The sequence below is a fragment of the Vidua chalybeata genome, chromosome 6, assembly GCF_026979565.1.
Source record: "Vidua chalybeata isolate OUT-0048 chromosome 6, bVidCha1 merged haplotype, whole genome shotgun sequence".
NCBI lineage: Eukaryota > Metazoa > Chordata > Aves > Passeriformes > Viduidae > Vidua > Vidua chalybeata.
The window spans coordinates 7,911,367-7,937,944 of NC_071535.1; the positions used below are offsets into that span (position 1 = coordinate 7,911,367).

A 26,578-nucleotide genomic window follows, 5' to 3' on the forward strand; every position below is an offset into this window, starting at 1 on the left:
GAATTTTCCACAGAAACAGCAGTATACTGAAAGCTGTGCATAAAGCAGTGGGGGATCTGGAGTTTGAATCTGCAATATTAAATATAAATGTGTCTTCCACCTCTTACTTTTTCCATGTTAATTTTGGTGGGAGATTTTATAAGCAATTATAAAGGTTTGAAAATGTGGGACAAAGGGCTTTGCCTTGTTGAGGGTTTTTTTTCCAACACAGTAGACAATGCATATTTATAAAAATAAAACCAGAACAATTCAGATGTCATTTCACTCATCAGGGTTCATTTCAAAGATCCTAATTAGAGTAAATCCAATATACATTGGCCAAGCCAGGCAGGGGGAAAGTTCTTCTAATGGAATCTCACAATCACATCAGTGTTTTAGATGCATCCTTTGGACGTGCCACCACACATACATCCATGGAAGGTGGACAGTTAGCATAAAGCAGGGTCCCCATTTGCTGCTAATGAATACTGGCTGCAGCCTGCAGAGCTCTGATCTGATCTCATCCCACCATCCCCATGAGATCAGCATCTTTTATTGAGTACAATTGAGCGGTCCACATTTATAACACAAGTCTTAGAATCTCTGCTGTATTTATGATGTGACTTTGAGATGTAGAAATAATCTAATGAACCTGAAGTTATGACTCAGACTTCTAATGAAGCCTGGAATGATAAAATCTTCAATGCAGTGTCGCTGTCGGGCTCACTATTGGGTGGCAGAAGAGAAGACACCTGCACCTTGCAAGTCCATGGATCCCCTCTGTTACTGCTCTTTGGGACCCTATTTGTAAAGTGGCTGCAAGCCCTGGGCTGCTCCCAGCTCTCAGGAGCAGAGATATGATTAGAACGCCTTCTCTAAAAGGCTGTCACTGTAAAGAAGCGAGCTGAATTGCCCGCTGGGGCTGGCGGGGTGCGGGATTCCCCTGGGAATGCGGGGATGCTCCCGCGCCGCTGGGAGCGCTCCCCGGCGGGAGCCCGCTCGCCTTTCCCCCCTCCCTCGCCACCGTCCCTCGCCGCCAGCCATAAAAGCGGCGCTCCCGACTCCCCGCGGGGCCAGGGCCGGGGCCAGGCCAAGGGCAACCGAGATAATTGCTCCTGAAATACACGTGCCGACCGCGCAGGGCGACCCGCTGGACAAATAGGATTTTTGCTAAATTAGGACAATTGCCGAGCACGCTCCATCCCTTCTCCGGGGCTCTATACATAGATGAAAGGCACACCCAGTTGTGCAATCTGTTGCAATGGCACACCTGGTGCTGTCTGCAAGTCTATTCACAACCGTCAGCAGGTGCGACGTGGCCTTTGTGGCCATAAAAGTCCGTCTGGGCCGCCCCTGCTGTGCTCCCCGCGCTCTGGCAGGAGAGGCTGTCACAGATTAATGTGGTTGTTTGAAGCTGCTGGGAGCCACCGCCTGAAGCTTGTAGAGGCTTCAGGGGGATCAGAGCGAAGCCTGTGCACACAGGATGGATTTGCAGCTCCTGTCGTAGTGGCTGTGCTGGGGTGGAGGTAACCGGCAGTGCTGTTGCCTGAGCAGGGACAGGGGACGAGATCAACCTGGTGTCCCTGAGATGGAAGGTGTCCCTGCCCATGGCAGGGGGGTTGGAATCATATGATCTTTAAGGTCTCTTCCTAGACAGTGATTCTATGATACAGCAGGTTTCTGCTCCTGCTGCCCAGTGGCTCTGCCATCAGGTACCAATGATTTGCAATCGAGCCCGTTTGGGCTCAGCCTCTCCAAAAAGGGGTTTGCTTGCTTTGCTTTGGGATGCTACATCTCACACAGCACAGCATTAAGGTGGAGTTCTGAGACCTCAGGCCCAATCCAGATTTGACTTTCATTAAAGGAAGGAGGCCATGGACCCTGAAGTAGGTTTTCAGTGGGAGTTTTTGTTCCCACTGGGTCATGCAGGATTTTGCTTGATACAAACAAAAAAAAGGGATGTTCAAATCCCACCCTGCTGCAAAAGGTACTTCTCAATTTGTCCAATCCTTCAGAGCTACTCTCACATTTTAATTGGCAATGCATTTTTACAAGGACTTAAATGCTCTCGAGATGAATCATAAGGGAAGAGAGGAAGAATTCATAGCAGCTAAATGGCCCAGATTTGTGGCGCTTGGAACTCTCTGGCCTGTCTCAGGACTGGCTTCAGTGCATTTCTCGTAATTGGAAATACAATCAGATCCATATTAAATCTTGCCAACCACGCACTGTATTGCTCTGCTGCCGAAGTGCTCAATATCCTGTACTGGCTTCAGTCTCTAATAAAACATTCAAAAGCAGTGACACGCAGAGAAACGCTTTTTGGACCCTTGGTTATGAGGAAAATGGGCTGGGAATGGGCAATGTGGGAATGTCTGTCAGCTGTCATCATTAACAGTGGCCCTCGTGCCCCAGCCTCATTAACAGAAAAATCCCTGGGCTCCTCCTGTGCCCACCTGTGCATCAGTTCTCAGGGTAGAGAATTGATGGGTAGAGCATTCAATGGTGAGGAAAGCATGATTTGACCCTTTTATGACAACAAAATGTTGCTGTGTGTGGGAAGCCCCTGGGGTTGAAGCCACACGTGTGAGAGACTGACCCCTCCATCCACCCCAGTGCATGTCCATCATGCTGTGAACACAGCCTGGGTTTAACCCTGTTTCCTGGGACTTGTGGAGAGGGGCTTCGGAAAGGAAAAAAAAAAAGGTCGGTTTGTTAATTCTCTGAAGGAATTAAGCCCAGACAATAAGCCCAGGACATCTCACCTGGCCCTAGGTGCCATGGAAACATCTGATGAGCCTTGCCCCAGTGCTTTGGGGTATCTGGCACTGGCCCCAGCCCAGCCCTTTCCAAAGTCCTCAGCAGGTGATGGAGGGCACGGGTGGTGCTGTGCTCTGTCTGTGGCACAGCCCAGCCACCCCGGGGGCTGCGGGCAGGACCGGGGCCATGAGAATCCCTGTGCTCCAGCCTGCTGGTCCCCTCCAGCTCTCCTGGGCCAGGCTTTGGGTCCAGGGTCACTAATCGGGTTTCCAGTGTGTCTCGCCTGGGAGGTGGCTGGTGAATAAAAGGTGCCTCCATCTCCTGCCCAGCGTGTGGGTCCCTCCAGAGTCCAGCCCTGTTTCGTGGGGAGGGGGTGTTGGGGTAACACTTGCTCTTGCAGCAATCGCTAAAATAACTGTTCAAGGCTCAATCACGCTCTTGAGAGTGCTAGAAACAATTTAAGAAATGTTCTTGGGACGAGTGGCGGTCGCTGTGCAAACAGCTCGCCGGGTTTTGTGCGAGGGGCCCCGGCCGCCGGCCCGCCCGGCCCCGCAGGAATGCGCTCGCACCGATAACCCGCACGCTCCTTTTGTAACCTCCTTCCTTTGCTCCTTCAGGCTCCCCCCGCTCCCACCCTGGCGTTTGGAGGTCCTCCTTTTGCAATAAAATCAGGAAAACAAAACCGGATTTATCACAAGTTCATGCCACACTTTCTTCAGCGCCCCTTTTCTAGTCACTATTAAAGCAAGGGCTTTGGGAGGACTTCAGCATTCCCCACGAGTCTCCCCAGGGGCAGAACTTGGGTTTTGCTGCTCCACAGATTCCCAGTTTCCCAGTTTCAGCAGGCTCTCAGTGGGAGCTCGCTGGCCTGGCTGGGTTTGTGCCACAACCCGAGCGCTGCTGACCCCGGAGCTGGCGCTGCAGCAGGGATGCAGAGGCTTGAGTTACAGCAATCCATCAGCTGCTCATCCACTTGCCAGCCCCACTGCTCTCCTGCTGTCAATCATGAGGGAGCCCCAGGGCGGGTTTGCAGCCCGGTTGCTCCAACTATGGCAGCTCAGCAGGGTGTCAGCAGCACAGGGGAGCCCCGAGCCTGCGGGGCCTGAATGCAGCCACAGAGCTGCAGAGCTGCACAGAGCTGAGACTTCCACATCCACAACAACTCTCCTTGGTCTTTGGGACTGGCATCAGGATCTGTCCTGTCTCTTCCTATCATGGTTGGGGCAGCTGGTGGGGCGGCATCAGGGCAAAGCAGCCAAGATCACATTCAAGGTTTATGCTTAGTCATGGAAGTGCTTCAGAAAACCCCATTTGCTGGAGTGAGCAACCTTTTGTCTGGTATTTATGCAGTATCTGTAAAGAGCAGGGAGAGGGGTTTGCAACAGGCTGCCAGGAAAGAAAGGGAACAGAATTAGGCTGGTGCAGGGTGTGTATGAAAATTGCACAGCCTCATGCTGACCTCCGAAGCAGCCACAACCCTTTACATCCTCAACCAGCTGATTTTGTAAGAGTGGAGACTGTCCCATCTGCAGCAGCAGTATCATGTAGCAGCATCATTTTGGGCTGCCCAGAGCTGGAGCAGGACATGGCCAAGCCATGTACCAGCTTTGTACCCAATGTTCTCCCCTGCTGCATCTTCCCAGTCATGCTGCCAGTTTCATTTTTCCAAATGGCACTGTTTTACCTCTAATGTCTTTGTTCAGGGTATTTTTTTTTACTACTATTTTTTCTCTGTTTTATTGCTCTTCCACACAACCTGATCCCAGCCTCTCAGTCAAAATCACACCAATACATCACCATAATCAGATCTGATTGCAGGGGCTCTCTGGGAGCCAAGGCACTGAGCGAAGGCTAACAGGCTTATTGATCACAACAGAGTGACAGCTCTCTCTAGCACAGGATTTAGCTCCTAGGTGGACTCTAATATGTGCATTTGTTTTTTCTCACTGGCAAAAGCAATGTGTAAATATTCTGCTGTTAATGATACAGGTCGCTTCCTGGTTAATAAATGGGGAAACAAAAAGATTGAAGCGAATGTCTTGCCTTCTAAAGCCTCATGACTGATCCTAATGCCCTGTCCTTTTTCTATCAATCAAGGCTGATTGGCAAAGCTTTTTAATTCAAGTCTCTAAGCAGGATGATCAGCATTTACTTAGCTAGTGTTGATTTCCACTTGACCAGGCTGCTCTGGAGAAAGGTATCACCTTATAGTGCAAACCCTCTTACAAGGGATAAAGAAACTGAGAGCGCCTCCATCCTCCTCATTAGCCATCCTCCCGAGCAGCTCTGGGAGTGGGTCAGGGCAGGGTGGTCCCCCAGGAGCTGGGCAGGCTCCACTGAGGACTGAGGGCAGAGCACAGGGCACCACCTCCTGTGGCCCCAGCCCAGCTGTGGTGCTGGCTCGTGGCAGCCCAGCCCCAGACCTCCCTTCCCAAATCCTGGTTCCAGGCACGGTGCGTGGCCTGGGACTGAGTCCCAGAGCTGCTGCAATATAAAACAAATCTGGCAGCGGGAGCCTGCAGCCCATGGCACACCCCCCCTGGCTATTTTTAGCTGCTTTTTCAGAGAAACAAGGCTTATGCAACCTGCCTGCAAGTGCAGGGGCTCTGGCTGCTGCTCACCACAGCACCTCCACCTCTTGGATGGGATAGTTGCTCCAGGATGAGTTTAGCAATGCTAGTGGGGAGGGCAAGCCCCTGGAGTTGCAACTCAAGCATCCACAGAGCTGGACCATGAGCTCTGCCACTCACAGGGTGATGAATTTCTCCCAGTATTTCTTCTGTCACCTGTACCTGAGCACCCACCCTGGGCTGCCTGGCAAGCAGAGAGGGGAGATGGAAACTAGGATTTAACAAAATTACTTATTTTTGTGAAGTTTTTTTGCTAGCATTTAACAAAATGACTGACTTTTGTGAAGTTGTTTGCTTACAAAACACGTTTTTGTAAGGTCCTGTTTCTGGATGGAAGAGGGTCAGAGCTGAGAGTGGTGGTCTGGCATTGCAGGGCTGGTGCTCCCAGCTGGTTTTGTCTCACTGGCTTCATAAAACACATTCAGGACCTGCATATAGCACTGCAGAATTTACACAGAGCATTTACACTTGATGCAAAAAAAGAGGAACTTTCTTTTCCTTGGGTACTATATTTAGATCTTCTTTGTGGAATAAGAGTTTGGGTTGTCTCTTCAAGAAAAGTAGAGATTTTTCTTGAAAAGCTGAGCTCCTTGGAGCAGGGGAGTCTGAAGCTAGAAAGGACCACTCTAAATGTTTCAGGGGGCTCAGGATCCAGCCAAGACTTCCATGGCATGAGGAAGCCTTCCGTTCTTGGGAAAAGCCCACAAGGCTGTTGGGGCAGTAGTCTGATGACTTTTGACATGCCCTACTGCTACAGCCATGCTCCAGCTGCAAATATCCATCCTATTGTAGTTCAAAACAAAAATATCTTGTCTGCAGGACAGCAATCAAAGGTAGTTTGAGTAATTTCATAGCCCCTCTTGTTTTGCCAGCAAACAGCACACACTGCCATGAAACTCCAGACTGAGCCAGAGGAGTGACACAGGGGAGTTAACAGGAGCCATCTGTGCAGGTTAGGAACTGTTTCCTTCCCTTGAACCAGTTTTGGGCCAGCTGGGTCATTCTGAGGTAGAGAGAAGAGTGCCTGCCTCTTTGTGCCACCTGGAGATGTCAGATCCCATGCAGCAGCATCCAAAACAGGGCAGCTTAACAGTATTCCAGGTCATAATGCAGTGCTCAGCCCTCCCACCAGCCATTTGTATGCAGATCATGGGTGCTCTAGATCAAATAAATTCTTCTAAAATTTCAGAAAAGTGAATGCCAGACAATAAAAATATTTGACACTTGTTCTAAGCCTGTGTGTGCACTGATATTCCGCTGATACAAAACACATTATTAAGCATAGACAGAATATTGCACTAATGCTATAAAACCAGCCTGAGTTGGAGTACTCAGAAAGCTGCTTATCTGCTCCTTTGGACTAAGAAGACTCAATGCCTTTCAGTTATTAAAAGGGCTGAATTATGTCTCAGTCTAAACTTGGAAGTCAGAGAAGCCACAGACCTCTCCAAGACCTCTGAAGGAAGTAAAGCCCTTTAAACCCCAGCTCAGCTTTTCAGAAAGAGCATTTGACTCCAGGAGGGATCCCTTCTTTGTTTGTTTGTTTGTTTGCTTGTTTGTCTCCAAGCTTATTCTCAAACAATTTGCATTGACACCCTTTATGAGCTTTGGCTTCTCCAGAGCTTCAAGGAAGGTTCCATTCCAAAGGATTTTGCCATCCCAGGTGAGAACAGATGCATGTGCAGGGAGGAACTCAGTGCCAACCCCATGCTTGCATCCATTTGACTCCCTCCCCTCACCAAGCCACCAAACAGCCTTTTACAAAGGACATTGTTTTCACCAGAAAATTTGGAGACTGGGAGGCTCAGACTCCAACCTAATGACCAATGTAATGCAGCCCTGTAATCTTAGAGGTCCCTGCATCAAAGGCAGTCCTTCCACTGGCAAGCTGCAAAGGCTTTGTAAATCAAGTGTGTGCTTGTGGAACACCAGCCCTGGGTAACAGCCAAGGTCCTGAAGGTTAAGGGATGATATGGAAATACAGCAGACCCCAAGGATACTGGATATATTTTCTATTTTCAGATTTATGTGCCTGTCCTGGCATGTGTTTTTTGTCATGTGTACAGCATGAGCCCTGTATTTGACACTTTAAATCAAGGAACAAAGGACTGTAACTGTAGAGGGGGCTAAATTGAATTGAATTAATTTGTTTATCCTGCAAATCAACATCTGCTCAGACCTATTTCTTTCAACTCTGAAGTTGTCATAACGGAATATTTTGCCTTCTGCTCAGTCTAATTATAGATGCATGAGCCAAAAGCTCTTAGTTTTGTTCACAGCCATCAGTGGGAGCTTTCCTGCCACACAGCTAAATGAAGGCTCTTTCTCAGGAAGGTGTTTTCCCCAGTGAGTTGTGTGTCGGTACCCATCTAAGGGGATGTTTTTGCTCTTAATTCATTGAAAAGCTTCTTTTCAGCACTAATGAAAACCATTACAGAAGAAGATCCCAAGGAGTCAGGTCTGCTCAAGCAGGGATGGGAGGAAAGTTCTCAGAGGCACACAGCTCTGTCATTGTCATTCTGCAGTACACAGGAGATGGACTTGTGCCACAGCACAAACAGAGCACCCCTCACCCCTGAAGGCCTCAGAAAGGATCATAATTCCATAAGTACCTGGCACAAAAACCTTTCCTCCATCCTTATATCATCACAGAATCCTAGAATGGTTTGTGTTGGAAGGGACCTTCATGATCATCCAGTTCCAACGCCCCTGCCATGGAGAGGGACACCTTCTACTAGATCAGGTTGCTCCCAGCCCTGTCCAACCTGGCCTTCAACACTTACAGGAATGTGGCATCCATGGATTTCTTGTCAGCCTGTGCCCATGCCTCACTACTCTCACAGTGAAGAATATGCCAGGGAAGCTCCTGCAAGATGGAGGTGCCCAGGCTGGGGCAGCCATGGGGCTGGTGAATCTCCCCAGCCCAGCACAGACATGGCCACAGGTTCAGTGGCATTAACCTGAGGAGCCTCAGCCAGGTGCAGACTTGTCCCCACACCTTTGATGCAGCAAGTGTGTGACCTTACCAACCACAGTCGCATTTCTGATCACCTCAAACTGTATATAACCTTTTTCTGCCACCTCCTAAAGAAGTCCAGATGTCCCACACTGTAATGATAGAGAAGTGTGGTTTAATCTTTCAGATTTCATCAATTTTCTTAGAAATATGAGGCATCTCCACTTCAAAAGGTCTCTGAAAGCAGAGGGGAATTTTCAGCTGCTCGCTGATGGAAATTACATGGTTTTATTTGCCAAATCAGGGCCAAACCAGGTTGGATGCAAATAAATACAGCTCTGTTGTTTCCAGAGAAGGATCTCTGTTGACTTACCCTACACAGAAAGATAGAATTACTTTTCTTTGCCTTGATTGTTTTGGCACAGCTCTGGGTGCAACAGCTTACTAAGAACTGTCAACACCAAAATCCAGCTCTGCTATTGAGTAAAATGAGCACTTGCTGCATTTCCAGGCCTTCTGACCACAGACCCTACCAGAAAAAGGACATAGGGATAGAAATGTGAAGAGAAACCACTCTTCCCTCCCTCCGGAGCTGTGCCTGTCTCTGAGCTCCCTACAGGACTTTTTCTAGTCAGGAAAAGGTCTCCAGTGTCTGTCAGTGGCTGCTCCCAGTGCAGTCCTGCCCTGAGGCTCCTCAAGATGTTGTCTGCCTGCCTACTGCTGCTGCTGCTGCTTATCAGCAGCCCTGGCTTGAGGCTACCCCAGCAGTGCATGGCCATTATTTCCTCTGTAGAATTGCAGAGTTGGGTAAAACAAGAAGCTTTTGCCAGCATTTGATATTCTCAGTTGGAGATTGCAAAGTAATTAGCTCCCCTATCTGAAGTCATCTTCAGCACACCAACTGGGGCTTCTTTAAGTAAGGCTCATTTAAAAAGAGCATCATTACCAGCATTGGGCCTCACGTTTAGAGTTTTTTCAGAGAGGCTTGAGGAGGTGAAGAGTTTTTGCCCTTAAGTCAGAGATTTGAGTGCTTTTCTCTCCTTTGGAAATATGGCCTGGAAAACACAGTTGCCAAAAGCAATCCCAGTGTAGGGTCTGTATTGGCTTACACAGAGGAGGGGTCAGGATGGATGTTTAACTCCTCTCCATGTGCCTACAGCACCTTCCTTACCTGCTGTCTCTGGATCCTCTGTCAGAGTGGTTACCTCAGAGGTTTCATCCCTGGATATGATACATTGGACCAGAAGTTATGTCAGGAGTTTGATACTGTCATTTAAATATAAAGAAAATATTAAAAAAAAAATCCCCTGAAAACCAGCCCACCCATTTATACCAGGTAGCCCAATTACAGGTTCATCCTCCAGAATCCTTGGAAAGGCACAAGACCCTGAAAGCAAATGCAGGAGTGGTCCAGATCCTCTAAAATGCAGAATAAGCAGCTGGGGGGCAGTTAGTGCTGTAGTTAACAATACAGCAGATTCTGCCTGGTAAATGGGCACAAGAGACCCAGGACAAAAGGACATGGCAAACCTCCTTGTTCCTCCAGACACTGGAAAATGCATTTCTCTGACCAGTGCCTGGGTGGTCTGTTCAGTTGGATTTTAAGTTCTAATGAACAAGGATAAAAGGTATGAAGTTGAGCAGGAATGTGCCTGGTGAAACCCTGGCCTATGCCAGAAAATCCACGAGTTTTTGTAGGGCCAGGATTTGACACTCTGCCAGCTGGCCTGTGTCTGTACTCCTGTGTTAGGAGAGTGGCAGTGGCTGGATGTAACTGCTGTGCCCCAAATATCTGCAGGACCTTCTCTGCAAGTGGCACAGGCTTTCTCCAAGATGAAAGCCTGGGGAAACAAAGGTAGCACTGAATCAGTATCCTCTCCCAGAGACGGAGCAGGAATTTGGAGCACTTGAATAATCCATCCCCAAAGAATCTTTTCCAGGTCTGACTCTGATCCTGGTGCATGCTGAGACAAGACTGTGTGAATTTGCAATCAGGGCTGTAGAGATGATTTAAGGCCCTATAATATGTATCTGACTATCACATCACAATGCTTTGAATTGGGGAGCTCCAAGAATTGTGTTTTCATGCATATTGCCTGCATCTCAGATAACTCACACCACTGTAAAATAACTGTCCTTTCAAACAAGTCCTTAGCTAATCTGCAGCCTCAGATAACCCAGGGGTCATCCCAGAGTATCAGTTATGTGTGTGGAACCATGGGGACAGGGTGGCAAGTATCCAGTCCGCTCCTTCCTCAAAGCCTCCACCATCCCTTCCTGCTCCCACCTCCTTCCCACCAAATGCCAGGTTTTCTGCAGTCCCCATCTCCCTTCCCGTGTGCAGCAGATGTGAGATGGGACAACAGAGCCAACAGCATCTCAAGCTGCTCACAGCTTCTGGCCCGGTTTTGTTTCTACATGTAACTGGTGCTGAGCATGGACCATTCCAGGGGCTCCAAGGGACAGTCAGTGTGGTGGCAGCCAGCAACTGCCAGCAGTTCATATAGGGTGGAAAGATGGTTAAAGTCACAAGCTGGACCCTAAAACTGTGCTGAAAAACAAAATAACTAATCCTGTCTCTATTGCTTGTGTTGCCTTCTCAGAGGTAACTCCGTCCAGATGATCTTCCTGAGTATTTTTTTTTTCTTATTTCCATTCAGAGTGCAGACAGTAAAGCCTTCTTGATGCAAATTTCCCCTCCAGCCTACAGAAGCTTGGCAGAGAAACTGAGCATTTATAGGGATGCTTGCTGCAGCCAGGAGCCTAAAATTAGACTTTTAATGCCACTGCCAGCACCTGAGAGGTGACCTGGTTTTCAGAAGTCGGGGGAAATGTCAAAGCCTGGTCCATGTATGGCTCAATGCTCCATGACAGCAGCTGAGTCTGCAGCTGCTCCAGATCAGCTGCTTAAAGCCTGGTCTGTGGCAGTCAGATCTGCAGCACAGAAAACCCAACTGCCCTCTCCTTAGGGGACCTGCCTGCAGAGTTGTGTCATCTGTGTCAAATTTATTCACCCACCTTACCTCCTCCAACCCCTTCTCACTCACAAAAATGTCTGATCATGCCTTTTAAGTTCTGCTGTTGAACAATATGGCACATAGGTTCATTCTGCTGACGAGGTAATGGCATCATGTATTTACAAACATCAGCTCATGGGCATTTCCCATGCCCAGGCTATGGGGTCTATTTAAAACCATAAAATGTATATTCCAAATGAGTCAAAAGAATATCTACCCTGCCCAGCAGCAGTGATGCTGCTGGGTGTGCACAAGACCAGCCAGTTTTGGCAAGACAGTGACACATAAAACCTCTTTTATAGTGAAACCTGTGTGTGTATCAACCCCCTTGCACATGCTGCACCTTGGGGCTTGTGTTTATTTTTGACCAAGGTCATCACATGAATTATATCCTCATTGTAGGGTTTGTTAGAAAGGTCTTTGAAAGCAGATGGGATTGTGAAACACTCCTTTACTACACCTAATGCATTGCAAATAGCAGTGAAAAAAATGACAGCAGGCTGGAATGCTGAGAAAATTGCTTTGCTAAACTAAAGTGTTTAAAATAAACTTTAATGTTATTGATTTTAACCCATGTTGGGAAGCTGAAGCAAGAAACAATCTTTCTAGTGTAAATGAGTTCAGCTTCAAGTCTCTGTAAAATTGAAAAAAAGCCACAACACAGGGAGTAAGAATTAGTCTGTGAAAAACTGGAAATGTGTGAGCACGTCAGGAGAAAATAAACACAGGCTGGGCATCCCTTAACACTTGATTTGGTTTTATTATTTTCTTTCACCAAGAAATATGAACATCCTAGCTAATGCTATGTGCTCCAGCTGGATGAGGGATGCAAGCAGCCAAAGCCAACTATCCACTGTCCTTTGGGCAGGGAGAGCTCATGTAAAACTTGTGCGAGGCAGAACCAAAGGGCCATTGCCCGTCCTGGAGCTGAGCCAGGACCCTTCCAGAAAACATGTTTTAGGAGACAACTTGTTTGGTTTCCATTACAAAGCCACCTCCATGTCTTTGAATGCTTCTGTAAGAGGCACAGGGAGTTGGTCTCCATGCTTCAGTCACTGAATCTGAGCTGGCACAAGCGTGTTCATCACCAGGGAAGGACAGTGGGGAAGGGGGGATGCTGAGATCACATGAAATTTCCTATTTACGCTGTGAAATGAGAAATCAGCACTTTCTGGGGCAGTGCCTGCAGACAGCTGCTAAACCTCTGGCCTTCATCTCCTCCCATCTCATCCCTATCTCGTCTTTGCACCACTGCAGAGAGGGAAGAACAACAGTGACAATCTCAGTCGGTGGCTGAGGTAAGTAAGTGTGGGGGTGAGGGTCAGACCGAGCTGTACCCGGGGGTTCCCCAGCCCGGGACAGCCCCGGGGCCCACCGGCTCCAGCAGCGAACCAGGAGAGGAGGGGGCGGTGCTGGGAGCAGCCAAGGGAGATTCAAATGGCCCTGGGGAGCAGCGAACGGGCAAATGGGCAAAAATGGACAAAAAATGGGCAAACGGCCAATGGGCAAATGGGCAAGAGATGGACTAATGGGCAAGAAATGGACTAATGGGCAAAAGGGCAAGAAATGGACTGGTGGGCAAACAGGCATGGCAGGTGGCCCAGCAGCTCATCTTGCCTTGGTCTAGCACTTTGTAGGACAGTTTGCAGGGCAGATTGCAGGACAATTTGTAGGGCACTTTGCAGGACAGTTCACCTGGCAGTTCGAGAAGGGCTCTTCTCTGACCCTCCCAGAGCAGCCAAGAGAGGCAGCAGCAAACAGGCTCCTGGTCTGGAAGGATGAGCATGAAGAGCTCCTTTCAGCCCATCCCATTGACATTCTCAGTTGTAAGCTAGCACAGGGCAGCTGCCCCATGGATGCATGGCTGATGGCTGTGCCACACTGGGATGAGAAATGTGGCTGGTGGGTCAGGCTCACTGAACACCAGTCCTTCCAAGCAGAGTGGAGGGGCAGCCAGAGCCATCCCTGGGCACTGGAATACCCGCTGTGCTAGCTCTCTGTGTCCTCTGGATCATCCCTCTTGCCCCATCCTGGCAGTGATGGAAGCTGCCGGGGCTTCTCCACCTGTGTCTGTTTCTTATATAAGCAGCCAGTCACTTGCCTTCAGGGGTGAGAGTGGAACATATGACACTCTTCCAGGAGCTTTTCTACTTTTCAACCTTCCTCTAATCCCATACCCCCTTTCTGGCTGGGCAAGTTCCATTTCTGCTCAGGGCCTATATTGTGGCCATCCACCTCCATTCGATGGTGACCCAAGCTAAAAACACAACCTTTAAAGAGCCAAAGAAACTCTATCAAAATGAGAGCTGGGAAATGCAGCCTCCTGTCCAGGCCATGTTGTAGAGCTGAGCTGGGAGTGAGGTCTTTGAACTGACCTCGCATTTGAGACTTTAATGCCCCATCCCGCCTCATGTCCCAGTCTCCTTGCAGGGGCCCTGAACTGAGAAGAGGGTCAGATTTGAAAAGGCTGCTTGCTTGCTTGCTTCTTTTTCCTGGAAATTTCCCAGCCAGCTGCTGCTGTGGCCTTGTCTTGTTTGGCTCACAAGGTCCGATAGGATCAGAGCTCAAGATAGTACCCAGATAGGCCAAAATGACTGGTGTCACCTGCTGCACACTTGTAGGAACAAACTGTCTAAGACTTAATGGTGACAGGCCTGTGAGGTCCCTTTTTGGGGTGCCTCTGGCTGCAACACCCTTCTCTACAGAGAGGATGATGCCAACACTTCTTCTAGGTCTCTCCTTTCAAAAGAGCAGAGAATAACCCTGCGTTTATCTCCAGACTTTAATAGACATTGTAATGCAAAGCAGCTGCTCAGCCCCTGAGGGATCCGTGCTTTCCTTTTGGCTCAGTCTCAGGATGTGAAAGCAAGATAAAACCAAAATCTCCTGATGAAACATCCCTGCTGGACTGAGGAACTGGAGACCCATGATGGGAGTGCAGGACACCCAGGCCCAGCCCCATCTTGGGTTGGGCAGCACAGTGGTGTCATCCCCTATTGTGACTTGATCTCTCTCTGCCATAACTCCACTCCACTTTCCTGCAGCAGCTGAAGCTTTGGTGCTTTGATTTTTGCACATACCAACACAACCATGCTGGGTATTAGATCCTACCTCAGGTCTGAGTTTTTAAAAATCAGTGTGCATCAGTTCTGAGAGACTGTTTGCATCAGCAAAGCCCCTGGTGTTGGATTACGGGGGTATTTGAAGGGTTAATAATAATAATATCTCCAATAAACTTATTCAGGATTATGACTAGTCTGTGGGTGGTCACTGCAGTCAGGGCCCCACGTGACAACATCTCCCCATCCTGTCCCATCCCAGAGTGTGCTTGTGGCTGTGGGACTACCTCCATTTGGAATCAAATTGCCAATTGTGGGCCAAAAATGGCAGAGCACAGCATAAAAAGAGGGTGCGATTTGGCCCTGGAGATGTATTTTTAGACTTTCTATTTTGGACTACTCATCTTTAGCATAACATCTGTTGGATCATTTTATAGCTGTGATTGTTTACTGGTGACCGGCTGCCACTGACACTGCAGGGATTTGATAATAGTAGTTTTTCTGTGTGTCTGTGGATACGTGTTACTAGAAGGCAGTGGGGAGGGGTGAGTGAGCTGTATTTAAACACCACAGCAAAGGGAATAAATGTTTAAGTCAGTCATTTTCTTGCTACTTGTAGGATTGTCTTTTCTGCAAAAGACAAAAGAAGGGATCTTTATGCTTATGTTTGCTGTTCAGAGATTACCTTGAATTTGACCCTTCTGCTCAGTTTACTTTGTTGAAGCTGCTGAAATTGTCATGTCCTAATGCCACAGAGTCAATTAATCCCAACTGCACAGTTGCAACTCTGGCCAGGGACTCCGTGGTTTCTGCACTCTCGGTTCCTGTGAAAGCCTTATCGGCAGGGCACATCAGAGAAAGGAGAGTGAGGGGGTTTTAAACTATAAAATTGTGGTTTATTACAACAAAAAGGAGAGCTAGAGAAGGAGAAAGGAAGAGAGGGACAGGCAGTTGCCATGAGAGGAGAATCAATCCGGGCAGAATTTCCAGCAAGGCACATTTAGAAGCGGTGTGTAATTGAGATTACATTGATTTTCCTCCATTTACTGTAAGGTAACTGCGAGTGAAACTGTAACAGGAAACTTAGAAATGCTCTTCACAGAAGCTATATTTAGGCAGACACACTGACATGATACCACTGAATAAAATAAACATGCAGGAGACAACCAGTCCTGAGAGACTTTCAGCTCCATCCGCCTGACATGAGCAAGGGGAATGCATTATTCCCAAGCCATCTATGTGACCTTTACAGTAGGAACCTATAGAAGCCAGCAGGCTCCTGGGCACCTTGAATAAACTGGGAGGCATTTTCTTTAAACACAAGGGTTTTGCCCTTCCCTGCTAAAATAAAATGCCTGCTAGCTGGTTTGAGCACAGCTCCTCTGGCTGCTGTTCCCTTTTATAATGGGATAATTTATGGCTTGGTTGTCAACAGAAAGAGCAACAATTTGTTTACTGCACAGGCTGGAAGAGATGAGTTTTCTCAGAAGTCTGGGTGATTTTTGGAATTAGGGGGCAGCTGCTTCTTTAAAGTCCCTGGCATGGTTTCCTGGGTGAAATTAAGCCGTGCATGAGGTAGAGCCGCCTGGTCTCACTGATGCTATCACAGTGCACAACAAGGGCCTGATTTTTGGATGGGGCACCCAAAGCTTTATCCAATTTCTATGCCAAATTCCCTATTGCTCCTTTACCCCTGGCAAGGGGCACCATTTCCCAAAATCATGGCTCCCAAAGTCCCAGGGAAAGAGAGCAACCCTGTGCCCCAAGAGCTCTGATGGATTTCAGGTCCTGTTAGGGTCCAGATCAAGCATGGAAAAGTCACTTAACTCCCCTCTAAGAGGGAGGGATGATACTTTCCCTCCTCCCCATCTACACGTGACACACACTATGTAAATATTTAGTATTTGAGCGTACTAACGCTTGCTGGAGCAACATAAGTGAATATCAGATCTGCAAACATTAAATCCAGGAATGCAATTGAGAATGCTGTTTATTTTTATCAGCTAAGTGCACACCTTCTCCCCTTGGCTGCAAAGACTGCTCTGTGATGGGAAGCGAAAGCATAAAATACCTGAAAAAATTTCAAGTTATTTTCTCCTTGCACAGTGTCCACACTGAAGTTACCTTCCACAGACTTCTCAGCTAAATCAACTCTGAATCAATAGTCTGCTTCTGCATCTGGAGGAAAGGTGCAGCAGCAAATCCCACTGCTGATATAGCAGCCCAATCTCTGTATCCAGCATGCCCACTTCAGCACCAGACCCCTGGCAAGGCCATAGGGTGACTGATGAGGTAGAGAAATTCAGCAGAAATTAAACCCTAATGAGTTGCAGCTCATCATGTGAGATAAGATGGGCAGAGTGCAAATAGGCTGAATTTCTGATTAGAACCGATTCAGCACAATAGGGCTGGTGGACTACAATAAGAACTTGCACAATCCAGATTCTGGAACACTGTATTTTATTGAGAAAACAGGAAAGCAGGAATAAATACACTAACTCTCCCTACCAAGCGTATATCCACTAACTGCACAGTAGCTACTTAACAATTGGTGGGGAATAAGTTCACTATCTACATATTAACTACTTAAACGTGAACTACTTCTAATATACACCAAGTCCCTCATCAGGTGTGAGTCCCTACAAGCTGAGCTCTGTGTGTTGGGACTTGTCTCCAGGACTTTCTTTGCCATAGCATTGTTTCCTTCATCTTTTTCGGTCTCATCCACATTGTTGCTAGATGGATCTGGCTCCTTTTTTGGAGGAGAAAGCACAGAACCAAGAGCAGGACCAAGACTGCAGCAGCAGCCCAGAGCAGCCATTGCTGCAAGGTAGCCCAGAGTGTGACACCCTAGGAGCTGCCACTCTGCTCCGGGTCCCACAGCAGCCGAATCCTCTGCCACTCCTGGCACTTGGCACGCACTTCCATGTGCAGACACGTCTCCTTCTCCGGCCCTTCCCCAACCACCTGTGCATCCTGGATAGGGCTGTGCACAAGCCAGACCAGGAAGATTATGGCTGCCATGGACAAGGGACACAAGGGATGAGGGAGGCTCTGAGGGATATAGGAGGAGGAGAAGTGGAGATAGGAGGCTCAGGGAAGTGGGGGCAGGAAGGAGAGGGAGCCAGCTGGCAGGCACCAAAGCCCTGCTGCTGCCACAGCCACAGCCACAGCCACAGCCACAGCCACAGCCACGGCCACAGCCACAGCCACAGCCACAGCCACGGCCACAGCCACAGCCACGGCCACAGCCACAGCAGCAGCCATCCTGAGCTGCGCCCAAGAAGCTCCTGTGAGGGGCCCTGGGTGCAAGAGGGGAAGCACTCTCTTGGATGCCCAAGTCTGTGCTCTGGCTCTCGTCCAGCGCAGACTCCAGCCTGGTACAAGGGACATCATGGGCAGGCCAGCCCTGCCCTTTGTCCCACACCAGCTCAGCCCCTCACAATGGCCTGGGGCACCCACAGCCCTGACACCCAGCAAATGCAGACCCGCCACTCCAGATTGGGCACCCAGGGCTTTCCCTTCAAAGCAGGATGAAACCTTGTCAAATATAAAACTGTATAATGTGACCCAGGGATGCTTTGCTCCTTGACATCCCCTGCGATGAGATGGGATTGTTTCCCTTGGTGCTGACGTCTGTGCTTGTGAGGGTGCTCTTGGACCTTTGATACAAGGCCTGAAGTTTGATGCAAGGCCTCAGGTTTGACACAAGGGCCTCAAGTTTGATAGAAGCCCCAAGTTTGACACAAGGGCCCCAAGTTTGACACAAGGGCCCCAAGTTTGACACAAGGCCCCAGGTTTGATACAAGGCCTCAGGTTTGACACAAGGGCCCCAAGTTTGATAGAAGCCCCAAGTTTGACACAAGGGCCCCAAGTTTGACACAAGGCCCCAGGTTTGACACAAGGCCCCAGGTTTGATACAAGGCCCCAGGTTTTGTACAAGCCTCAGGAGGCCTCTGGCAGAGGCAGGGACATCTTTGCCACCTCTTTGGGACAGCGGTGCTGTCTGCGCAGCACCAGAAGTGCGATGCAAGTGGAACCCTGTGACAGGGAGCTCACAGCAACACTGGTGGCACCTGGATATCTTTAAACAGGAGAAAGGGTGTGCTCCAGTGGTGGCACTGCCAAGAGATGATGTGGTGGGGCACGATGGTGTGGGAGGGATTGGAGCCTGCAGAAGGGTGAGACAGGCATAAGGAGTTGCGGACGCCACACAAGCCGTCGAGTGCCATCTGCTGCTGTCTGGAGATGATGTGAGCTCTGCGAAGGGCACGACACTTAAGGGTCTACCTAATATGGAAGAAAAAGCAGGAATGAGCTCAGTGGTGCTGCATCTGCTTGCCCAAGCTAAGGAGGAGGAAGGAAGGGGTCTGGCAATTGTATAGATCCCCCAGCTGGCTCAGCACAGTCTCAGCGCAGACAGGAACATCTTTCCCAGTGATATTTTTCTTGCCACCAGAGCTTAGTAGTGTTTTGGGGCTTTTTGAGACAGGTGTCTGCTGCCCTTTCTCTCCTCCCTGCAGAGCTGTGTGGTGACATTTCTTGCTGCTGCCTGGCTGGCTGGTTGTCTTGGGCCCTCCCTGACACCCTGCAGGGCCTTTAGCAGTGCAGAGAGCAGAGCATGGCTGGCAAACGGCTTGCAAGAGCAAAGGGGGATCTATAGCTCCCAAAATAAGTGGATTATGCCATTTTGGTCCCCATAGAACAAACCCAGATCCATACAGAGTGATTCTGAAGCTGTTTCAGCAGGACTCCCTGCTTGCACAAACCTTCTTTGTCTCCTCTGGATGGATGGAGCTGTAACTCTCACACTCGCAGGTGTTCTCAGGTAGGTGACGGTCACAGCCATGGCTGGCCTGGGCCAACGAGCAACCTGGGTGTGACCTATGGACCACCAAGGGAATCTCAATGGAAAAATGGTGTTCCACATACAGGGGCCTTCCCTCCTCCAGCAGCCCACAGCTCCCCCGATCATGACTTGAATCATGGTAGGGTTTTGCCAGAAGACAGAGGAGACTTTCAGTAGCAGCCAAGCAGTGAAAATCTTCTCACCCATGCCTGACTCAAGGAAATGCAACTCTTTGCCTTGGCTTCCTTCCTGCTTGACCTTCCCATAAATGCAAAGTGAGGTCCAGCTCTGGTGTCCATGCCTTGACTAGGGGCATGGTGAGCTCTACCCACAGGCCTGAGGCTGCTGGATTACTTTTGTCTCAGGCAATGCTTGAGCTGCAATTTTTGAACAAGTGCTCCTGTGATTTTTTCATTACAGCATTGTGTGAGTCGGCTCCTCCTGTCATTCCCTTAAGAAAGACTGACTCAGGAGGAGAGCAGGTTCATTTGTCAGTGGTGTAACAGCTGCAGTTAAACACAGTTCTCATTCCTACTGTGCAGCTGACCAGCTTGTTCACAGGCCTGACCTGATCACCCAGCCCCAATGCCATGGCCCGGTCTGTGCAGTACTTAGCACTGAAAACGATGATTTCTGAAATGTGGATGCATCACAGAAATTATGAGACACTTTCTGGATGGAAAAAAAATGATGAGACATTTTCTTTTATTTCTTATGCCAGAACCCACTTTGTGCACTGCAAACCCTTATCTTCCTCATTGAAAGAGAAAGCAAACAGGAAAATTGGGTTTTTTTGCCACCCAGATGGGTCTTTGGATGTTGTGAGCTACATCATGGTGTAATTTCCCTGGCCCCACCAGCAGCAGGACAGGTCTGGGCAGAATCCCTGCGCTGTGCTGGGGATGGGGGATACCAGAGGAGCAGTGCTGGGGCTTGGTATGGGGGCAGGGGTGGAGGGACCAGCACCTGCTGCCTCTGCCAGCAGCACCTGCTCACGTGTGAGTCAACTGCACGGTGGGAGGCTCTTGAGAGAACATAAGAAGGAAAGCAGATATTTAAGAAATTAGTCACAAACATAATGGCTTAATCAAGAGCCTGTTGGAGGCATTTGGGTTCCATTTCACCAGAGGCTGCTCCAGCCACCTGGGCCAAGATGTGGAGATGAGGGGTCTTGTTCAACAGCATGGCTGGTTCTTGACATTCCTGCATCTCTCCATACCTCATCCTGAGCCAGCACCAGGGAAAATCCCTCCTGACACATACCTGCCCATACAGCGTGTCTGTGAGCCAGCCTAGGAAACTGATCCAGCTGGAAAATAACACAGGGAAGGAGAAAAAATCCCCACATTTTCCCCACAACCAACTCTGATCTCTGACATTGTCCTCACCAGACCCCAGTACCTTTCCAGAAGCATGGCCAAGAGGATGGAGCAAGTTGCTGGGAGGAAGGTGAGAAGGGATTTTTTGTTTGAAACTCATCATGCCCAGAGCTAATGAGCTCAGAGAGGCAGGCTGTCACACCACCCTGTACCAAGCTGATACCTGGGTCACCATGCTCACCCATGTGGGCAACACCTTGAGGCCTCCAAAGGCTCCAAAAGAGTCAACAGAGGGGTGGCCTCCCCTCCCTTGCACTGCCTGATGCTCCTTTAGCTGCTGCTGTTTGTCATAACAGCAGGTCATAATTGTATTTGTAATGACAGCCTGGGTACCTTGACAAACCAAGGGAGCAGAGGGATGAGATGCTGAAAAGCATTTGATGTTCATACTATTCATATTTGGCAACTTTAGTGCAAAATGAACATTAAAGGCAAACCAAGCATGTACTGAACAGGGAAGGAAGGATTATTGCATGAACAAAGAAAAATCAGAGGGAATCATGTGAACATAAGAATTCAGAAGCTGAAAGGAGTTGTATTAATAGCTGTCTACTTCATTTCAAGTTCTGTCTGGAATATATTCTAGTAATAGATAGGAACAGAGGCACACTGCTATTAGTCAATTTAGCTGAAACATTTCTGCTGAGACATTTTTGCTATAAGAAACTGGAAATTTTACTATAAAAAAGTGCTTCTATATTCTGTAAGAGAAACTAGGTTTTCCTGAGGAAAGCCATAATGCTTCACTGCAGCTAAAACTTCATTTTGTCAAAAAATATCTCAGTGGGAAAAGGGCAGGAAGAGATAAGGAGAGGATTTTCTTAGTCTGCTCTAGCCATTAACCACTTTGAGGCTTAATATCTTGATTTCATGACCTCTAATAAAAAGTTAAGCTACAGGACGAGTCCCTGCATGATGAAATTATTTTTTTCTGTCCCTATAAAATGTTTCAGAAGACATTTGGCACCATGCAAGAAGTTCTGATAAGAGATACTATCAATAAATTCCCAGCTGCATTAAGATGTAAACATAAAAGACAAGTATTAAAAAAAAAAAAATAAAAAGAGTAACAATTTATGTTAAGAGCATTCAGAATAACAAAAAAAAAAAGTAGTTGGTGTAAACAAAGCTCGAGGTTTGAATTAGATCTCTGGTTAGTCCAGCTACTTCAATCTGGCTCAGGAACTGAAGGCAGAATCTGGCTTTTTCAGTGTACACCTACCATTTGATTATATGAAAATGTGCTATCAAACTTAAATTGTTACTTCTCATCTCTTTCCTGAATGCGAACCCTTAGCACAAAGAAGTAAGACTATGTGGCTACATTTTCCTTACAGTAAAACAAAGGGGAATGAGGAGGGGATAAAAGGCACCAGCAAAACCCACTCCTTCTGTTTAAAATTATAGATGTAAGCAAAGAGCCAAGGGAGCAGCCCATATTAGGCAAAGTGCACTCTTTTCTTGTAAAAAGTTTGAAGAATTGAAGGTCTGCTCTCCCCACTTAGGACCATCAGTGCGCTTGTGTACTGGGAATGAAAACAAGAGGAGATGTGAGGATACGGGAGTGAAAGGAGGGGCTGTCAGCTCCCAGCTGCAGGGACTGAGGGGAGGATGGGGTGATGAGGCCTGCACAGAAGGAAATCATGAGGCCACCTGGGCTCCAGCATGGTCCCCATGGCCAATCTGGGGTCAGCATCACTGCTGCACCCGCGCTGCCACCAAGGGGGACTTTATGTGTCCAGGGCAGCTGCAGGGAGAGCCCCGTCCCAGGGGCTTGTCCAGCTTGCCCACCTCTGCTGCTGGTGTCAGTGATGGGCCATGCTCAGCCCCACGCCTGATGATGCTTTGCTTGGCAGCTCCATCAGAAAGACTGTGCTCCCAAAGCACCATCAGACAGACCCAAGACAGAGCACTCTGCCTGTGATGACAAAATCAAAGCTTGTTTTAGCTCTGAGAGCCTCACTGTACAGCACAGCACTGGGTAACCTAGTGAGGACATGGTGAGTAATCCAACCTATCTGATACATCATGTAATGCCACACCTGGGTCAGGATCCCAGGTATGCTTTCTGCCAGCTCTGCAGCTGAAAATGTGCCTTCTGGTATCTGGTCTCTATCAAGCTTCAGGGATCAGTTTGGTTTATGAACCTGCTTATATTAAGAGCAAACAATTTATCACTGCAGATTTTCCATGGAGTTGCCTCACTGTTCCTCTGGTCCCACAGCTACCTGCCCCTGAGAGCTCAAACCTCAACCCATGGCTTCTGGGAGCTGTGCAGCATGGGGTGACTCTGTGGGTACCTCTCCCTCCTTCTGCCCTCAAGGCACAACTCAGATCTGGCATTTTAAACCTTACTTTTTAATTTTTCTGTCATGCGAGGTGCTTTTGATCACAAACATCACATAAAGAGATCTGGTGTATAATATGAGTGAGAATAGCGCACTCTCTATGCTTTATACAATTCCCTTCTTTACCTGCCATGGCTTTTGAGTTGGTTACACCATGATCAATAAGGTGTGTTTTGTTCCAGATAGACTCCACATACCATACCGTATGTTTAAAATTGCTGCATCAACAAATCAAAGTAAACAACCTTCTCTCCCCTGTGAGATGATGAAAAACATAAATTATGTAGTCTTTAAACAAATGGTAAAGAGTTTCCTTATTAGGCTTCAGGGTCCTGTGTGTGTATATGCCCATTGTAAAATCCTTGTCATTCCTGGGTCTGTAGGTCTGTATAATGTTCCTCACAGGTTCAATTGAGTGGTCAGCATACCAGGCTTGGACTGGGGGATTTGACATTGACACTCACACACATCCATGTATATATATATATATATATATATATATATATATATATATATATATTTACTTATATAAACTACAGTGAAAAAGTTAAAATCTCTGCTGTTTCTTTTGCAAAAAATTTTCTTGATGGTGAAAGCTTGCCTTGCTTTCAGGAGAATTTTTTCTTCCATTTCCCTTCTCTAGCATTTTCTCCATTTCTTGGCTTGCAGAGAATTATCTCTTACATTCAACATTTTGCTTTACCAGGTAAGAAAAGCATATCATCCCTGGCTGGGGACACAATGCTGTCCTTCCCATCCATGTGAGATCTAGTCCACCTCCATGTCCCTCAGCCAATGGACCCAGCCACATCCTCACCCACTGCCCTTCCCAGCCTGCCACCTTCTCCCGGCCACAGCCACCAAAGCACCTGGAAACCAGGAAGGACCTTGGCTGAAAACTGAAAAAGGACACTGAAAACACTGACTAAAATTGTATCAGCAGCGTTGCTCAGTCTCACCATGGCCAGCTGGGCTGTGGCAGACATCTGGGTGAGCTTCCCAGGGACAGTGGATGGGAAGAGCCCTGAGGTGCTGTGCTCGTTGGCCCAGGCCAGCCATGGCTGTGACCATCACCTACCCGAGAACACCTGCAAGTGTGAGAGTTACAGCATCAGCCATTCCCTTCATAAATAATTTTGCTTAAACAAATAGCATCAAGATCATTTTACTTGTTATGGGAATTATCTTGAATAAAGCAAATATTGAGGTTATCAGAGAGATATGTCTTATCTAAGGCAAATGGCAATTTTTAGGGGGGTCATCACTGTTGACTTATTAAACATGTCCCTGATGGGATGTCTGGCATGTACTTATCCATAGAAATGCCTCACTTTTTCTGAGTAGCCTTTGAGAACCAAAGCATGTCCTGGTCTCTTGCCCAACTTCTATTTCCCATTCAATTACCTGTTATCTCAAAGCAAATGAGCAAGAGAGGAGGAGAAGCAGCAACTCTCCAAACTGAGGTGCTGGGCCACAGCTGGGCCTCCAAGTATAACAGCAACACAAACAAGAAGTCTGTGTAGCCAAATGGACTCGATATCTCACCATCCTGGCCATTCTCCATCTCCTTTCTACAGAAGCTTTCAGCCCACCATTCTGCTCTGTCTCATTTGAGATGTAGCTGACATTAGAGATAGAAAATCTTTCAAGTTATTTTAACTGAGTCAATGAACAGCCATCCCAGGATCAAGCCATGAACCTGCAATCTGAGGACGATCCTTTTCTTTCCCTCTTACTTCTCATGGACTGGCAAGGAACAGTTTATATCTTTGAAACTATAAATAGGACTGGAAAACCAAGTACTGCACAGGTAAATCAGCAGCATTAAGGATGTCTTCAACTACATCAACACCTCAATTTTCATGACTCATTCAGACCAATTGCTCTTTGCAGTAGCTGAGCAGGTTGCCAGCATTGAGGGGCCCACCTGCATCTCCCTGAGAGACCTGGTGACATTACCTCTTTTGGAAAGCTGAAAAAATGAGAAACTAGGACATTAAGGTCAAAATTGCTACTTTCCAATTACTAAGAGTGCTCAGCCTGATATATTTCTGAATGTTCCATGTTTCATAGCACCAAGCAGACTTTGCAGTTTGAACATAAAGACTTTGCACTGCCTCTGAGCATTCAGACATCAGAATATCTGAAGTATTAATGGAGAGCTTGTGCCCTTACATCCCTGCAGAAGCACAGCCAAATAAGTGGATATCTCCCACCTCTCCCCTCTCTTCCCACCTGAGGTGCACCTATACATGCCTGTTCAGCAGACCCATGAAGGGACAGGAGAGACAAGAGAGCACAAAGCAAATGATCATTCCTGTCCAGGGACTTCACCTTGGCTCCTCATATGGAAGGCACTCAGGTGCTATAAAGTGTGGTGGCAATGCATCACATTAAAATAAATGAGTGTCTCATACTGTGCACAGAAAAAAAAAAATAGGAATACACCAAAAAAGTGTGTGTGAATAGTTTGCCACATACTTTGTGCAGCTTGCATGAGGGAGGTGCAGGGAAGAGATGATTTCTCCAGCCTGGTGTAGGAACACCCTCCTCAGACCATCTGTTCTCCCTCATCTAACCCGCCACCTGCTTTCTTCAGCAGTCACTGAAAGAGCCCCCCGAGCCCTGTGTGCTCCCAGTGAGCCCCCAGCCCCTCCTGGAGTGCAAAGACTGAGAGCTGGAGGGAAGTGGCACACAGCACATGAAGAGTGCCCCATCACCTCTTACAGCTGGATTCACCTTGTGTCCAGGAGCAAAACAGAAGGAAGTCACCTCTGTCACTGCCACTGAGCAGGGTTTGCCCCTTGCCAAGCCCCCTGTTTGGCTGCCCATCCCCAGGCTGTGGGAGAAACCAGGGAGTGCATGGTACATGGACACCAAGTTGTTACCATGCCATAGGAGTACTGGCCATGTGGGAGACATTCCAGCTGCTGAATACAGCCTTGGCCAGATGGAACAGGGCTTGATGAAAACAAGTCTTTGAGTTTAGTTAAGGAGATTGTTTTCAATTAAAAGTGTATTTTCTAAGGTGATGAGTAATTTGAAGGTGATTTTTTTTCTTTGATGTCTCAGCACATACTGCAGTTGACTTCTTTTAACTTCCTGCTCTTTAAGCACATCGGGGTAAGACTATCCACAATTTCTTCCCTGATTTTGGCACTATCAGTCTTTCCTGGTGCCACATTGTTTTTATCTGATTACTCCTAATCAGATATCCCTACCCATGGCAAGGGGGTGGAATGGGATGAACTTTAAGGTCCCTTCCAACCCAAAGAATTCTGTAATTCTATTATTCCAATTGTGCCTGTCCCCCTGGCATATCAGTCCTCACATCCTCACCCTTGGCTTTGAAGCAGAAAGGTTAATTATCCGGAAAAGTGAGAAAAACTTATTTACTGTGAAAAAACAAACAAAGAAACAAAGCAGCTCATTCAAGGAAAGCTAGAGATAAGCATTTAAAAATCCTAAATACCTGACATTTTACCTGAGTTGAGATTTTTCTGCCTCAGCTAATTCAATGCAGTTTAACATAACATTAGGGACCTGACTCCTGTTCCATTTATCTCACTGAAATAAAAAAAAAAAAAAGAATAAATCCATT

At 47.8% G+C, this 26,578-nt stretch overlaps 1 long non-coding RNA gene across 1 annotated transcript; it reads left to right on the top strand.

The window, feature by feature from the left end:
- Nucleotides 1–18,736: 18,736 nt before the first annotated feature.
- On the top strand, nt 18,737–25,953 carry LOC128789641 (uncharacterized). Its single transcript, XR_008431493.1, has 3 exons — nt 18,737–19,229; nt 20,642–20,699; nt 23,684–25,953. It is a non-coding gene; the product is annotated as an uncharacterized LOC128789641 (long non-coding RNA).
- Nucleotides 25,954–26,578: the final 625 nt, after the last annotated feature.